Raw genomic sequence first — 14,553 nt, 5'->3', positions numbered from 1 at the left:
ACACCGCGTGGCAAAAAGAAAAATAAATCATCCAGGAATCCAGATAGAAGGGCACTCACCCGCAATCTTTGGAGCACTCACCCGCAATCAGGCGGGCACCCCCCCAGGACACTATTATAATACATTTCGGGCGTACGATACTCCTTGCCCGCCGGCGGCGTATCCGTCAGAAGCTTCTCAGCGTCCATCCTGCCCCTGTGCACTTTTGCACGGGCAAGGGCCCGACGGGCACCTTCAATGCAGGCAGAGTGCTTGACGACTTCCACCCAGGGACACGCATCCACCAGCCGCCGCACCGGGCCGAAGTAGCTCCCAGGCATGGCCTCCTTGGGCCACAGCCGAACTATGAGGCCCTTCATGGCCTATTCGGCTACCTTGTGGAGCTCGACCAGCTGCTTCAGCTGGTCGCTAAGGGGCACCGGATGACCGGTCTCAGCATACTGAGACCAGAAGACCTTCTCCGTCGAGCTCCCCTCCTCGGCCCGGTAGAAGGCGGCAGCATCGGATACGCTGCGGGGGAGATCTGCGAACGCTCCTGGAGAGCTCCGAATTCGGGTAAGTAATAGGTAATTCACATTCACATGCTTGCTTTGCATGAAAAATGCCTTACCCGCTGCTATCTTATTCAATGCCTCAATTTCCTGGAGGGCCTTAGTGGCCTTGGCACTCTCAAGAGCCGAGGCAAGCTCGGACTCTCGAGTCTTTGAGTCGCGCTCCATACTCTCATGATTCTCCACGAGAGCCTGGAGCTCTTGCTGCACCTCCGCCACCCGTGCCTCCTGCTTCTCTCGCTCGGCTCGCTCCGCGGCTTCATTGCATTCGGCCGCGGAGACCGCCTCCTTCAGGGTTGCGACCTCGTTCGTGGCCCCTGGAGTACCCACGTTATCCTTGTTATTTCTCTTGCAACAAAAATCCTTTTCTATAAGGTACAAATTTAATACGGTGTTACTCACCTTCCTTGTCCTCGAGTTGCTTCTTGGCACGGCCGAGCTTGCTCTCGGACCGCTTGAGGTTCTGCTTCAAAGCATCGACCTCCGCAGTCAGTGCGGCAGAGGTCAGCAGCGCAGCCTGCAATCCCATATTGACATATTTTTTAGACCTCCTGCGTATATCTTTTTAGATCCTCAGTCCGGCTTTTCTTTCCGAACACCGAACCGAGCATCAGGGGCTACTGTCTATGTGGTATTATATTACATATCTTAAATTTCTTACCTCAAAGCCTATTAGAAGGCTGCTGCAGGCTTCGGTCAGCCCGCTCTTGGCGAGCTGAACCTTCTGAATCACCGCACTCATGATAGTGCGGTGTTCTTCTTTGATGGAAGCACCGTTGAGCACCCCCAACAAGTTAACCAGCGCCTCCGGTTGGACGGAGGCCGCCGGTGTCACAGTCTTGCCCTTCTTACGAAGGGGCCGCCTGCCGGACTCCGGAACCACTGCAGGTTCCGGTGCGGAGTCCGGTGCAAAGTCCGGGAGGTTGCCCTGTGGCACCTCCGGAGCCTCCCCCTCCTGGTGGGTCCCCTCCTGGGATCCCACCTCGGCGTCGTCAGCATCACGAGGGGTGGAGGCGGTCTGAAGGGAATCCATATCCGATGTACCCAAGGACCCGCTCGACGAAGTGGGAAGATCGTCCTTGGCCGGACTACAGGTTGTATGCGGCATTAGAAAGACACCGCGTGGCAAAAAGAAAAATAAATCATCCAGGAATCCGGATACTTACGATCTTGCCAGGGGCTTGGCCCTTGAGGGCCACTCCTCATCGCCATCGTCGGCGTTGGCGGAGCAGTCCGGAGGAAGGGTCCTTCCCTTCTTGGACCCTTCGGCCTCCCTTGTTGGGGAGGCCTTCCTCTTCTTCTCTCCCCGCTGGGGGAGAGGCCTCTTTCTTCTCCTCCTCGTCCTCAGGGTAGGAGTCCGCCTCGGAGTCATCGGACGATGAGTTCGATACCACCAGGCGCCGGGAACTCCTTCGGGTTCCTGTGGCCTTCTTCTTGGCCTTCTTTTCCGGCACTACGTAAAGTGCCGGGACCAGTAGCCCTGTCAAACGGGCGTCCGCTGGGTCTTCTGGAAGGGGAGCCGAACAGCTAACCTATCCGGACGTCTTCTGCCAGTCCTGTTAAAGGCATTGGGAGTTTAGATCCCGCATAGAGTCAAACTATGAAAAGCAAATGTCCCATAAAGGATAACATAGCTTACCTCGCTAGCCGGACGCTGCGTGCTGAATCCGCGATCTTCGATAGCGGACGCGGGAGCTTCGGCGCCCTTGAACAGCACCCTCCAGGCAGCTTCGTACGTAGTGTCGAAGAGCCTGCTCAAGGTCCGGTGCTGGGCCGGATCAAACTCGCACAAATTGAAGTCCCGTTGCTGGCAGGGGAGAATCCGGCGGACGAGCATGGCCTGGATCACATTGACAAGCTTAAGCTTCTTGTTCACCAGGGTCTGGAGACAGGACTGGAGTCCGGTCAGCTCCTCCGAACTACCCCAAAGCAAGTCATTCTCTTTCCAGGAGGTGAGCTGCATGGGGATGCTAGATTTGAACTTGGGGGCCGCTGCCCATTTAGGGTCACGCGGCTCGGTGATGTAGAACCACCCCGATTGCCACCCTTTGACAGATTCCATGAAGGCACCCTCGAGGCAAGTGACGTTGGGCATTTTGCCCACCATGGCGCCTCCACACTCTGCTTGGCTGCCCTTCACAACCTTCGGCTTGATGTTAAAGGTCTTTAGCCACAAGCCGAAGTGGGGCTGGATGCAGAGGAAGGACTCACACACGACGATAAACGCCAAGATGTTGAGGATGAAGTTTGGAGCCAGATCGTGGAAGTCCAGGCCGTAGTAGTACATGAGCCCCCGGACCAAGGGGTGGAGTGGGAAGCCCAGTCCGCGGAGGAAGTGGGGGAGGAATACGACCCTCTCATGGGGTCTGGGGGTGGGGATGAGCTGCCCCTCATCGGGCAGCCGATGCGCGATGTTGCTGGACAGGTATCCGGCGCTGCGCAGCTTCTCGATGTGCCCCTCCGTAACAGAGGAGGCCATCCACTTGCTGGAGAAGGTTGAGGTGAGATGTGCGGACTTGGGCGCTGGAGCTCGAGTGCACGGAGATGGATAAGCAAAGGAGGAAGAAGGCATAGGTAAAGGAGGTGGATCCTTATCCCCTTATATATGGGCGGATGAAACTATGCGTCCCTACTAGCCTGGTAAAACTCACTTATCTCCCAAGCGCCGCAATCAATGGCGCTGTTGGGTTACCCACGTCCGTATTGATGGGAATCCCGGAATAAGGGAAACACGATCTCTGCTTCGACAAGACGTGCCAAGGAAACCACTTCGCTAAACGCGCTGAGGTGGTATAATAAAAACAATTCAAGTAAAGGCTTGGTAGTGGTGTGACGTCACGCCACAAAATACGTCAGCAGATTGAACTTGTGTACATGTTATTCTCTCTACGGTGGAATGTGGAATTTATTTTGCAGAGCCGGACACTATCCTGGCGTTCACAATCTTCTATGAATTATTCGGAGGAGGAACCCGCCTTGCAATGCCGAAGACAATATGCGCGCCGGACTTGTCGTCATTGAAGCCTGGTTCAGGGGCTACTGAGGGAGTCCTGGACTAGAGGGTGTCCGGATGGCCAGACTATCATCATCGGCCAGACTCCAAGACTATGAAGATACAAGATTGAAGACTTCGTCCCGTGTCCGGATGGGACTTTCCTTGGCGTGGAAGGCAAGCTTGGCAATATGGATGTGTAGATCTCCTACCATTGTAACTGACTTTGTGTAACCCTAGCCCTCTCCAGTGTCTATATAAACCGGAGGGTTTTAGTCCATAGGACGAACAACAATCATACCATAGGCTAGCTTCTAGGGTTTAGCCTCCTTGATCTCGTGGTAGATCCACTCTTGTACTACCCATATCATCAATATCAATCAAGGAGGAGTAGTGTTTTACCTCCATTGAGAGGGCCCGAACCTGGGTAAAAACATCGTGTCCCTTGTCTCCTGTTACCATCCGCCTAGACGCACAGTTCGGGACCCCCTACCCGAGATCCGCCGGTTTTGACACCAACAAGAGGCCCAGGGCCTTTGCCTATAAATAGGACTAGCCACCCCCAGGGTAGAGGCATCTGGATCCTCACCAAGAAACCAGTAGATAGAGCGACTGAACTTCTCCTAGCAGTTCGTCGTACCAGCCAAGAACAGACCCTCGCGAGGTTGTTCCTCCTTGTATTGTTCATCATCAGCCCAAGAGGCAATCCACCACACCACACACTGGAGTAGGATATTACACCACAATGGTGGCCTGAACCAGTATAAACCCCGTGTCTCTTGTGTTGTTTCTTTCGTAGTTTAGATCCTAGCGATTCGGCGAGGAGCAGGTAGATAGAGGGCGAAATCTCCGCGCGCACCCCAGTGTTCGAATCTCAAGGGTCTGCCGAAACCCGAAATCCGACACACTAGACCATTACTTATAGTGACATTAGGTGGCATTGCTTAATGTTTCATGTGATTTTACATTAACGGTAGCGATATGGGCGTAGGGACAGCAGGTATCTACTACTTTCCCCCGTTTCCTCTTAGAACCAAGTCCTAGATTCATGCTACAGCTTTCCCCCTTTCTTCCATGTTTGAACCAACGCTTAGAGTCGACTGTATGAACTAGCTTTACCTCTAATAATAGTAGAAGTCTAGGTGGCTTTGGAACATCGGACGGAAGTAGAAAAGGATCCACACGAAGGGAGCTGGGGAAGTAGAGCAAGGCAGGTTTCAAAGGAATATATACCTGAGGGTTGTCGGCATGTGGCAAAGACGGCGTCGGGAGGCCGCATCTTGGCCACAATACCGCAGGGAGGAAGAAGGGGTCGGAGGCCCTCCAGAGCCGGCGCTCTCTTGGAGAGAACAACACGGCCGCCGATCGGGACCCGCGGGCAGCCGTTGGTCTCCTCCCTCGCCGTCGACGACAGCGTGAACGATGCACCTACACCCCTACCCCGGTCGAGGTTGTCCGGCCGGATTTGTGACTAGCCGTGAGCTGAGAGAGAGTGTGGCCACCTATGTCTTCCTTAGATCTGGAGAGCATGAGAGAGTGAACGAGAGGAACCCTAGTAAAGCAAGCGCTAAGGCTCCTGCTTTTATATATAGTGGAGTGATTTTGTTGTACCAGCTTCAAAAAAATGCGCTCCTACGTGTACCCGCGAGTGGGTGTGAGAGAACTAGTGCGTGCGTGCACCGCTTCTCTTCGTGAGAGTACAATATACTATGCCCAAAGAATGTTCGCCGCAAGAGTAATAGTATAAGTGTGTGACGTGTGAGCTAAAATAAAATGTGTGCGCCGTCTTTTGTTTTTTAGAAGTTCTGAGGGTAGGGTGTGAAGAGCACATATGTGTGTGACGTCTACCTGCAGATAGACGGTGGGTGCGACGTGCGAGTCTGCGAGAGGACTCGGGAGAGTCGTGACTCGTGAGGGTGCGTGTGTGTGAGAGAGAGGGGGCACGTATCAATGCAATGCATGTGTCCATAAATCATTATCCGACAAACGTTCGCCACAAGCCTTTTCCTGACGAACACCGTAAGAACCGTTAGGTCGGCATCCGATAGTGTCAGTTTTGCCATGTCATTTAACAGAATAGCCACTCCTCCTACACACAAATCTTCCACGTGAGTGTTAGCAACTGTCGTATGCTCCCTCCTTTCGAAATGCAGTGCATATAGCTTTATTGAAAATTGAAACCTCGCAAACTTTTACCGAGTTTTCTTGTACCAAATTGCACATGTAGAATATCCTGTATATATCATTTCATTCATCTTCGAGAGGTAACTATAAAGATGGGTGAGGAGTCTACAAAGAAAGACCATCGTATCACCCACAGCAATTTCAACCATCATTTAGTGTCGAGGAATATCATAGGAACTCTATATGATATGATTTTTATAGGATTTTTTCCTTTAGAGCCAATTGGTTCATAGGAATAGATTCATATACTCCAAATTTCAAAGGAAATAAACATGATATCATTTCTATAGATTTAGAGCCACTTGGTTCATATGAATGGATTCCTATACTCCCTTAATTTCAAAGGAAAATAAACATTAGCGTATATTCAATAGAAAAGTTCCTATGATATGAACGAAATTACATCTCTTTTCTAATCCCCCCTCATAGGAATTGAGATACATGTCATCTCTAGATTCAATAGAAAAGTTCCTATGATTTGAACCAAATGACATCTCTTTTCCAATCCCTACTCATAGGAATTGAGATGCTCCATGTCATCTCTTTCCCTACAACTTCCATGTATACATCTTCTATTCCTAAATAGATAGTACAACCCACTAGTAGCTTTTTTCCAAAACATGCAACTATGGCACAAGAACTATATAGTGTGCTAATAACTTTGAAAGATGGTCGCTGGATGAAGCTAATCCGATAGTGTAGAGATAGGCAAGTCCAAGCACTACTGGCCATTGGATATCATCAACATTCCACCAGATCTGCCACATGTACAATTTAGAAGACTCCATGGTTGAACTTAAGCATAATGCACAAACCTCAAAACACAAGCACTTCTCCTTTGTTCTAGAATCTTCTGTATCATAATTGATTATTTTTTATAAATGAATTGCCATTATTTGTTTTTTACTTTATGATTTACAATGCACAACCCCATGAATCTTAACATTTTTATAAAATTAATTGATTTTGAATGAAATGAACTATAAGAACTAAACGAACATCTACATCATGCATATATGACTCGAAGCTTTACATGCTATAGTGTGTATTTATTCATAATTTGGTTCCGAAATCTCATGCGTTCAATACATGTGTACCTTACTATTTTTGAGTAGAGTAGAAAATTTCATGCGGCCCCGGTATATGAAAATGCAGGGCCCATGCATCATTGCGTTTCGGTTGAACCTACGTCCACAATTTTTTGTACGTACTATATCTCCACTGGTCCCCATCCCCAAAATGTTGCCTTGTTCCAGTAAAACCAAGCGGCCCACGCATATTTAAGGCGTCGACTCAAACCTGTTTACTACGACATGGCCCCGCACGTCATAGTACTCCTACAAACCCTACCGCCGCACTCATCATCGGTTTTCTTCAAGAGGACGAGGGAGAAGCCGATTTGTAGTGGAGGCGCTTTCAAAAAAAAGAAAAGGATGTGTAGTGGTGACTGTCGTGGATCTAAGTCTGATAGTAGAGTGGGGGGTAGGTATGGAGAGGCAAGGTCCTAGCTATGGAGAGGTTGTAAACACAAGAGATGTACGAGTTCAGGCCCTTCTCGGAGGAAGTAAAAGCCCTACGTCTCGGAGCCCGGAGGCGGTCGAGTGGATTATGTGTATATGGATTACAAGGTGCCGAACCCTTCTACCTGTGGAGGGGGGTGGCTTATATAGAGTGCGCCAGGACCCCAGCCAGCCCACGTAGGAGAGGGTTTAAGGTGTGTTAAGTCCGGGGCGTTACTGGTAACGCCCCACATAAAGTGTCTTAACTATCATAAAGACTACTTAATTACAGACCGTTGCAGTGCAGAGTGCTTCTTGATCTTCTGGTGGTCGAGTGAGTCTTCGTGGTCGAGTCCTTCAAGTCAGTCGAGTGAGTTCCTCGTAGGTCGACTGGAAGGTGATCTCTTCTTAGGGTGTCTTTAGGCAGGGCACTTAGATCAGGTCTGTGACCCTACCCTAGGTACATGACTCCATCAGTGACCCCTACCCTAGGGTGGCCTAGGTAGCTGCCGCACGCATCATTCTTTTCTCTTTTCTTTATGCTCTTGCACCCTAGAGTGAAATGATGGTTGCTTCGTCCATCCAGCTTAATGCGGGAAAGGTGGGGCTTTGTGATTTGACCCCTCATCGCTCACTTTCTACTACTGCGGCGCTACGACCGGGGTGCCTCCAATTCGAACCGCTGCTCCGAACTGTAATTTGGTGCATCGCACGTGGAACAAGATGGTGGGTGAGCCACATGTCGGCCAAAGTGGTCCTGTTAAGTGTGTCGCCATTTCGTGTGCGGACTGACCCTGCTTGAGTTGCTACACCAACACGACAGGCGCAGCCTACCACTTGGTTTTGCTCCTTAGTGAATCCCGACTATATTGATCTAAAAAGATACATGCTGAACTACCCTCTCCGTCTCGGTTTTTTATTTTTACGCGTCTCGGTTTATAGGGCCTGCACATAGTTCTAGGTCATCCATTTGACTAACTAAATATGAGTTAATACGTCGCAAAAAGTATATCATTGGATTCTTAAGTGGATGTTGTTGTATTTAAAAGTCGAGGGTGGGGCTTTTCCTGCGCGGTAGGCGGGGCAGTTCCGCCTAGTCGGTTCGACAGAGACGCGAGAAGACAAGGGAGTAGGCTGTTGCAAACGTAGGGCTGTGTGATTTGACAGCGAGTTACTGCTGGATAGGTGGGGCCCCATGATTTGAGTTGACATTATCATTTTAACTGTGGCGCTATGACCGGCGTGAGTCTCCCGATTCCTGACCACCTCCATACAGGTGCCTCTTCCAATGCTCCACCATGTAGTAGAGGCTGGCTCTTGCATGAGAGCCCATCTCTCCACTTTTCCTTTCCTCTCTTTCCTCCACATATGCAAAAATGCCATGTAAAGCGCACTATTGTACTTACTTTTACTTGCTCCTACAGGTGCTAAGCTTGCCACATAGGCATAAAGTCTGATGTGGCAAGTTAATCAAGAAGAGAGAGACTAGTTTGGTGACCCAAGGAAGAAACGGTGCTAAGCGCGTGTACCTAGGTGAAAAGACAATTTCGAGTCTATAGCTAATTAAATGAAGCAAACTTAGCAACACCATTTCATTGGAAGAGGTCACTCCTTGGCAAATGCAATAAATACTAGTACTCCCTGTGTCCCATAATATAAGAACGTTTTTGGCACTACACTAGTGTCAAAAACGTTCTTATATTATGGGACGGAGGGAGTACGAAGAAAGAGATAGAGAGAAGTAAAAAAATACACTTATAGCCAACCTTATTGCCAACCTTGTTGTAGTATGAGTGACTAAGTGATGACTATGTATGACATGCCAACATCAGATAGCCTAACGCACCGAGTTAAATCTCCAAGGGCGCGACCACGCGAGCAACGCGATGGTCGTGGTAGGCGCGACCATGATACAGGCTGCTGGCAGCCCTTGGATCTGAGATCAAATGGTCGCATGCTAAATTGCTGAAAATTTGCAGAATAACCCTCCAGGATAGGATATTCACCCATAGGTCTAGAATCACACCATGCAACCGTTCGATCTCAGATCCAAGGGCTCTCGGGAGCCCGTATCATGGGAAAATGGAAAACCACTACCCTGTCGTTCGCACGCTGGAAGTTTGCTCCTACTCGCCCCCGCACGTCGTTCAATACTACGGCGGTTTGCCCTAGTCGTCCCGTCCATTCACATTACGACAGTTCCACTAATCCTAACCCTCCTCCCAAATCCATGGCGTCCCAAATCTCGACGATCGGCAGTGAGTACAAGGATTGAACCATCACCTGCGATGATTTCGACGTCATCTACACCCGTTCTTCCATGACGGTGAAAGGATGCCTTTCTCGCTTCAGATGCATGTTCGAAAACTCAGATGATGAGTGGGTCGCTGGGCTAGATGTTGAGTACACCACAGTCCTGGGACGAGAGAAGGATCTAAAGGACAAAGAGAGGAAGAAGCCCGCCGTGATCCAGGTTTGCGTACATAACATTTGCTTGGTCTACCACATATGCCATGCCGACGTTGAGTGCCAGGATTTTAAGAACTTCCTCAAGGACAAAACATTGAAATTTGTTACTGTAGACTTTAAGAACGACAAAGAAGTCCTGGGTCGGATAAGCCTCGTTGTAGAAAACCCCTTCGACCTCCAAAAGAATAGGTTGCTGCCCTCTCATCAGCCTTCAATGCTAACCTTGGCAGGAGCCATGGTTCATCCTTCGTACCGTAAACTGGAGAAACCTCATTACATGTTTCATCGTCATGCATGACTGCGGAATGTACTAGATATAGACCACATCCACTACGCTGCAATGGATGGCTACCTTTGTTTCAATATCTACACGGGTTGGATGAAGAGCAACAGCCAAGTGTGCGGTTCAAGCAAACAAGTATCGGCCAAGAGGAAAAGGGACAAGGACGAAGTCGAGGACGTGGACGAGGACTCCGAGTAAGGTGGCAGTGTCATTGCTCATGGTGGTTCTAAACTTCTAATGCAGTGTCTACCGGATTAGTTGCATGGTTCAATTTCAGGTGTGCTTAGTTTAATTTGAGGGGTGTGTTGCGCTGAGCCCCCAACAGAACTATGTTATGTTTCTTCTCGTTACTTTAACTTTTCAGTATGTACATACTACTAGTATTTATTTAATAGAATTTAGCACCCCAATTAAGCACGTACTAGCTTTTTTAATAGTACTATATGCATAATTTGGCGACGAGAGCTCTCTATATGTACCACCTTTTTTTAATTTCAATTTTTGCTCCATGGCGCAAGCCATCGATAGTACTACTGTACAAAAGTATTCATTTTTTAAAAGGCTAGAGTACTATTCATCACATATATAGCCAATTAAATTCTCAACCTAGAACGATGTGCATGCCATGTAGTAAACCGATACGGAGGAAGTATAGTAAAAATGAGGTGATTTTACTGAGCGATTGGCGAGGGAGCATGGCCTGTCATGCGGTCCCACGTGTCATGATGTACCAAGGCGATGCGTGTGTCCCTCTTGAGGCAAAAGCAATACTACCTGGTTTGAGATGATGGAGAACCGAAGAGTGAAATAATGGTTGCTTCGTCTGTCTGGGAAGGTGCGGCATTGTGATTTGACATCTCATTGCTCTTTACTACTACTGGGCCGGTACGAGTGGGGTGCGTCCCCCCTGCTGTTCTGCACTGTTATTTGGTGCTTGACACGTCGACCCGGTTGCTATATGTCCCACATGTGGGCGACAGGAAGTACAGAATTCATGAAAGGGAGCATCGACGGAGGAGTATACTACAGAATTCATGAAAGGGAGCGACTTAGTTTTGGAAAAATCTGTTTTTACAGAGTACATACCCACTAGGGTTTATAGGGCTCATCTAAAAAACATTCATTTTTCCTTTTGATAAGTCTCAATTCTACTATACTAGTAGTAGTACCATAACATGTTGGATTTCGAGGTGCGTTAGATCACCCGATGCAAGCAGTGTCAAGAGGAAACTAACCAATGCATGTACAAGTTCATGAAATTTAGTGGTCATTCATGCATTCATTCTAATTAATGCCTCGGTAAAGATAACTTCTTGAGAAAAACGAGCGTACTAATTACTTGTGCAAACTACGAAATTAATTCGACCACTCACCGTCTACCTTGGTTGGAGAGATTTTGAAATTGAGCCATAAACTGGAAAGGAGGGAGTAGTAACTTTTGTCTCGATTACTATTTGTGGCCTTGTATAGATGCAAAATGTATTTTTTTATAGTGTCCTTGTATAAGTAAATGGAGGGAGTACTAACCAAGGTACGTAGTAGGGACGAGGAGTAAATGGAGGGAGTAGTAAAATTTTCTCCTCGTGCTGCGAGACACCACGTGCGTGGGCAACGGAGCGGGCGTAAGGCGTACAGTAGTAGGAGTACTACTACTACTACTCGTAAGCAAGCTTCACCTCATCCTGCGAGCCACCGCGCCCGTGGGCGGGGGAGACGGCGTACTAAGCAAGCTTCTCCTCGTTCTGCGAGTTGACGGGACACATCAAAAGTACTCCAGTGTATAGAGCCTTGCCTCTAAGGTAGGCCCCACATGGTTTGCCTCTTTTTTAACATAACACGTCAAGTCGCAATTTGTTTGTTCACCCGTCGTAGATGATCCTCCCTCCAGCAAGTGGACAACCAATACACGTGTCAAATTACCACGTGGGCTGCCTTTTTCGTACAGAAATGAGCTCCACCGTGTACCCGCGCGGGTGTGGTTGGGAAAGAGACGGGAGTACATGCGCCGTGCGTGCACCTCTTCTCTTCGTGCACGTCCCCCACCTACGTGGGTGTGTGTGAGAGAGATACAAACCTAGACATAATGCGCCGTCCATCCCCATGCCTCCGCCTAGTCCGACCACCGGTCACCACCACGCCCCACTCCTCCTCACCTTATCTCTCATCTTTCTCCCTCCATTTTTATATACAAGGGGTCACTATCAAAATTACAATTTGCAGATATACAAGGCCACTGACACTAATCGATGCAATATTAATGGTGTTTGCCTCATGGTACTAGCAAAGGAGGACATTAATTATCCCTTGCATGCATGCGGGAGTTTGTAAAAAATGCATCTTGATGTTCCGTGCAATGCACGGGCATCTTGCTAGTCCATGAAAACAACACATGGCAAAATTCCACGGCGAACGAGGGATTTGAATCTGTTGGGAGGGGCTGTTTGGATCTTGCCCGGGGTAGCCAAAATATTGGCGACCCTTTTGTCCACCGGTGCCTTTGCCACCGATGAACGAGGAATGGCTCGGGTGCTCATGTTGTCATGCATCCTCCAACGCGCACGTTGGAGACGATCTCGCAAGAGCTGTGTTTTTTTGTCCCACAACGCCGCCCGAGCCGCCCGCAGACCGACCGGCGACTCGCAAATTACGCCATCCAACCGTAGTCGCACACATTATGACAGCAACTCAACCAACCGGACGAAATTCACGCAAACACGTAGACAAACTGATATTTCATATAAACAACAACAGAAATCATATAAAATACCGAATTTTCATACAAACATGACGGATTTCATTGTATTCAAATGAACTACACGGTGCTAGTTCTGGACAGCACAGGTATATAATACCTAGCCTAAATGGTCGCCCGCTGATCGATTTGTGTTCCTCATGTCCGGCAGCATGATCACCGGACTGCCGGGAGCCCCGGAGGTATATGCTTCAGCGCAAAGGACGACTCACTTCCCCACTGCCCAACAGATATCATTGGCTGGTGCCAAAGATGATGGTGGCCGGCACTGGTTCGAGTTCATCACCGGCCACTACTTCGCCATGGCCGGCACCGGCTCGAGTACATCCTAACATTCCCCTCTTCCATGGAGCCCATGCGAGGTTGACGAAGGTCCTCGCAACAAAAGGATCTGGCAAGACACCTGCTGTGTACACCGGCGTCGCCTCCGTGGTGGCCTTCATGGGACCCAAGCGGCGGTGGCCTCCCGTGTTTTACTTCTCCTCGATGATGGTGGCGGACGCCGAGGCGCTGGCCACCGACTCGTCGCTCTCCGTGCACCCGGCTTCTGTCGCTGCTTGCATGGCGCGGCCGCCGACATGGGAGTCTTGGCCACAGAAATGGGAGACGCGGTATGAGGCGGCGGCGTGGACGGCAGCAACGACGCCCATGCGCTGCTCCTCGCCGAGCTGGCCTGGAGCGGCGAGTTGCTGAACTGCGCGCCGGCTTGGGGAGGCAACTGGCTCCGTCGGGCGAGGGGAGGGAGGTGGATCAGCGCCTTGTATCTGGTGGGCTACCCAGCCGGCTTGGATGCGGAATAACTACTCTTCGTAAGCCATTGTAAGAGTGGACAAAATGGTGGAGGAGATAGGGGTGCGACGGAGGTGTGCGATTCTTGGCCGGCATTTGGCCTCGTTTAAATAGGAGATTAAATAGACAGCGGACGGGGGGAGCTCGGCAAGCGTTGCATTTAACGCCGGCCCGGTCATGAACGGACATGTGTCCAGAGTGGGTTTCTCGGCTTCCACACGGGCGGGTTTCATGGAGGCGTTTGAGTGCGGCACGGAGGCCTGTTCAGTCGGGCGTGCCACGAGTGGTGCCCTCGACTCTGACCTAGGACACCGCGCCGTTCTTCCATTGACGTGTGGGCTCTTTGGGTGCATGGCCTGCATGTCAGTGACCCAACGCAGGCAGCGCACAACAAAGGAACCTTTGGTATGCTAGGGCGGTCGGAAGCCGGCATTTCATACACCGATGATTGTTCATTGAGTGTGACGTCATCTTTTTCATGTAGATAAGCCTACTATGTTGATAGCCCGTTCGATACCTTGTGATTCATAAAGACCGCTGCAAACATCAATGTTCTGCTTATCACAGATAAGATTGATTAATACCCGTAACAATCCATGTCCTTAACAAAGGGTGCATGCGCGTATAGGTTGAGCGTGTGTCTTGCGTCGTGTGTTGTGTGCATGCAGGCGTGCGAGTGTTGCATGCGTGCAAGGGTACGTTTCAGTGTTGCATGCATGGGTGCGTACGTGCGTGTGTTCGTGAGTGCATGTGTACGTGTCAGTGTTGCACGCCAGCATGCATGCGTGTGTACGTTATGTGTATGTGTCAGTGTTGCACGCCTGCATGCGTGCGTGTCTTGCGTTTGTGCATGTGTACGTGCGGGGTGAGGCTACATGTCAGTCGACTGACTTTTTCATCTCTGGTCATTCGATTTTCCAGCAGTTGGATACGAAATCAAGGGCCTCCAGTTTATCATCAAACTCCACCCCCCCCCCCTGAGCCGCCAGCCACCACCGACCGAACCGCCAGCCCCCGCCGCCCACGGCCAGTCC

At 49.9% G+C, this 14,553-nt stretch overlaps 1 long non-coding RNA gene across 1 annotated transcript in view; it reads right to left on the bottom strand.

The window, feature by feature from the left end:
- Positions 1 to 6,328: 6,328 nt before the first annotated feature.
- LOC119307921 overlaps positions 6,329 to 14,553 on the bottom strand; it is a 69,674-nt gene continuing 61,449 nt past the window's right edge. Inside the window, exon 13 of the long non-coding RNA XR_005149625.1 lies at positions 6,329 to 6,485. This is a non-coding gene — a long non-coding RNA (uncharacterized LOC119307921). The remainder of the gene's footprint in view (positions 6,486 to 14,553) is intronic.

The sequence above is a fragment of the Triticum dicoccoides genome, chromosome 5B, assembly GCF_002162155.2.
Source record: "Triticum dicoccoides isolate Atlit2015 ecotype Zavitan chromosome 5B, WEW_v2.0, whole genome shotgun sequence".
In the NCBI taxonomy this organism is placed as follows: Eukaryota; Viridiplantae; Streptophyta; class Magnoliopsida; order Poales; family Poaceae; genus Triticum; species Triticum dicoccoides.
Note: the sequence above shows the minus strand (reverse complement) of the source record. Positions and strands in the feature narration are given on the sequence as shown.